The 3,000-nt window shown below is 39.7% G+C and overlaps 1 pseudogene; it reads right to left on the bottom strand.

The window, feature by feature from the left end:
* Positions 1-1,047: 1,047 nt before the first annotated feature.
* On the bottom strand, positions 1,048-1,465 carry LOC108532702 (60S ribosomal protein L32 pseudogene; annotated as a pseudogene).
* Between the last annotated feature and the right edge of the window lie 1,535 nt (positions 1,466-3,000).

The following is a 3,000-nucleotide window of genomic DNA, read 5'->3' as shown; positions in this document are numbered from 1 at the left end:
TCATAAGTGTTGACTACCATCATTTTTTTTTTTTTATGTTTTAAGCAACAATTGAAGATTGTCTATGCTCAACGCTAGGTAGTGGAAGGGAATACAAAGAAAAATAAGACTGATCTCTGTTTAAATTCTGGGAGTGAAGTTGGAGGACACCCACATAAACAAGTGATAACAATTCAATAGACTATGCAATATTACAACTCTGCACCATGTAAGATGGGTGTGCAAAGAAGGAATGCCAATTCTGCACTGTGTCAGTGGTGCCTCCACAGAGCAGAAGACAAGTTAGTGGCATCTTGAAGATACTGCAGTTTGCCTGATAGTCAAGGAAGGGGACATTTCAAACCTATGAACAACATGAAAAATGACAACAGTGTGAAAAAGCAAAATTCAGCCCAGTTTAAGCTTTTCCCTCTGTTCACATAGAATTTGAAAATATTTATACTGCATTGTATTATACCACATAACTGTTTGCAACATTTTGTACTCATTATTTTTCACCAACTCACATGCTCTTTGAAGGAAGTTTTAAAAATATACATATCAACTAAACTTGGTACTTAATAAGTAATTAATGAATGGGGAGATGGATTTCAGATTGAATTGGGAATAATACTATAAGCCACACTAAGAGGTCTGGAATTAATATATTTGTGAAAGGTAGCTGTAAGGTAATGTTAAGAACAAAGACTCTAGAGTCAAACTACCTGGCTCTGCCAAATTACTGATCTTGGGCAAATTATTTAACCTCTCTCTGCCCTGGTTTTTGCATTTGTAAAATTGGAATGAAAAATGCTGCTTCAAAAGGGCTGATGCAAAGATTAAATAATATAAAGTACTTAGAAGAATATCTGGCATATATTACATGTTCAATATATGTTTAAAATGATGATAATATGATGAATTGATAGTGTCAGATAAACTATGATGAATTGTTAGTGTCAGATAAACAAGAAATCGTGTGTTTAGAAGAAGACCATTTGACTACGGTTTTTTTTTTTTTTTTTTTTTGGCAGTTTTTACATTTTTATTTAAATACAAAACGTGCATATGAGCTGTCTACTCATTTTCTTTGCTGCGCAGCCTGGCATTGTGGTTGGTGACTCTGATGGCCAGCTGGGCAGCTCTTTCCACTATGGCTTTGTGGTTCTTGGAGGAAACACTGTGAGTGATCTCAGCACAGTAAGATTTGTTGCACATCAGCAGCACTTTCAGCTCCTTGATGTTGTGGAACAGGAACTTCCAGAAGCCACTGGGCAGCATGTGCTTTGTGGTTTTTGTTCCTGCCATAACCAATGTTGGGCATCAAGATCTGGCCCTTGAACCTTCTATGAACCCCGTTGTCAGTACCTCTGGGTTTCCGCCAGTTAGGCTTCATTTTGACGTATCAGTCAGACTGGTGCCAGATGAACTTCTTGGTTCTCTTTTCGACAATCTTGGGCTTCACAAGGGATCTGAGGGCAAACATGATTCTGAGGAGGAGATGACTGCCACCTCCGTAAGCAGCGCCCAGGTTGGGGTTTTTAAAAATTAACTTATTTATTTTGAGACAAGGTTATGAGACTATATATATATATATATAGATAGATAGATATTTTTTTTTGGAGATGGAGCCTTGCTCTGGACTCCCAGACTGGAGTCATGTGGTGCAACCTTGGCTCACTGCAACCTCGGCCTCCTGGGTTCAAGCAATTCTCCTGTCTCAGCCTCCCGAATAGCTGGGATTACAGGTGCCCACCAGTATGCCCAGCTAATTTTTTTTGTATTTTTAGTAGAGATGGGGTTTCACTATGTTGGCCAGGCTGGTTTTGAACTCCTGACCTCAAGGGATCTGCCAGCCTCAGCCTCCCACAGCGCTAGGATTACAGGCATGAGCCACCGTAACCGGCCGAGACTTTCTAACTTTTGTACTTCTTTAGAGACTGGTTTTCACCATGTTGCCCAGGCTGGTCTCGAACTCCTGGCCTCAAATGATCCACCCACCTTGGCCTTCCAAAGTGCTGTGGTTACATGTATGAATCACCACACCTGGCCTAAGGTTGACTTTTAAAAAAAGAATTCTTGTCAGTAGAGAAGGATAAAGACTGAAAAATCACAATGGAGAAGGCAAAAAACAGTTAAAGGGCTACTGCAAGCATACAGAAGAGATGACTAGAAACCGAAAGAATACAATGAGAACGTAGATAAAGAGATAAAATTGAGATATTTAAAATGTTGAAGTAATGAGGCCTACTAGGTAGAGATGTGATAAGAAATGAGGAGAGATTCATAGGTAAATTTAAGTTTTTACTTAAGCAAAACATTATGAACAATTGGGTACATAATGATGCCATTAGTTAACATAGAATATAGAAGAAGATCCCTTTATTTGTGGAGGGAGATAAGTTCTTTTTGGAAAAAATTATATTTGAGGTGTCTTCAAAACTTGCAATGATTTTAGAGAAGATTAAGTTTTGGGAGTCTCTAGCGAATGTTCAGCATTTAAAATGGTTGGATATAAAAATGCTCTAGAAATAAATGCTGGGTGCCACAAAGTGAAACCAGCATTCAGGCAAAAGTTTTCTCAGCAAGGCAATTTAATTCTGCAGAAGGGTGCCACTTGCATCAATCAAGATTGCAAGAGCACACAGAACAAAGGAGAGCAGGGGGTTTTTATCTCTGGCGCATAGTCCTTACCTCTGTGTCACTCCGCAGCAGGCTGGGGTCAGACCACACAATCTGAGCTGACCCAATTGGCTACTTTCAAATATCTTTGTAAATATGGAAGGGAAGGGGGACGTGAGGTACAGTGGTGAAGCATGTGAGACGTGCAGTATCAGGCAAAGAATGGGTGCAGGTAACCAAGGAAACAGATGTGAGTTATTGATTAGAGCTGACGGGAAGGGTGTAGGTTGTTTACAGTAACTAGGGGCGAGGAGGCATGTAGAACAAGAAAGTTAAGTTTGGGAACAAAGAACCAGGAAGTTAGCAGGCTAAACCTTTGAAGAGAAACTTTACTGTATC

This window comes from Rhinopithecus bieti, unplaced genomic scaffold (genome assembly GCF_001698545.2).
Source record: "Rhinopithecus bieti isolate Rb0 unplaced genomic scaffold, ASM169854v2 scaffold_76, whole genome shotgun sequence".
Taxonomy (NCBI): Eukaryota; Metazoa; Chordata; class Mammalia; order Primates; family Cercopithecidae; genus Rhinopithecus; species Rhinopithecus bieti.
This window is presented reverse-complemented; position numbering and strand designations above follow the sequence as displayed.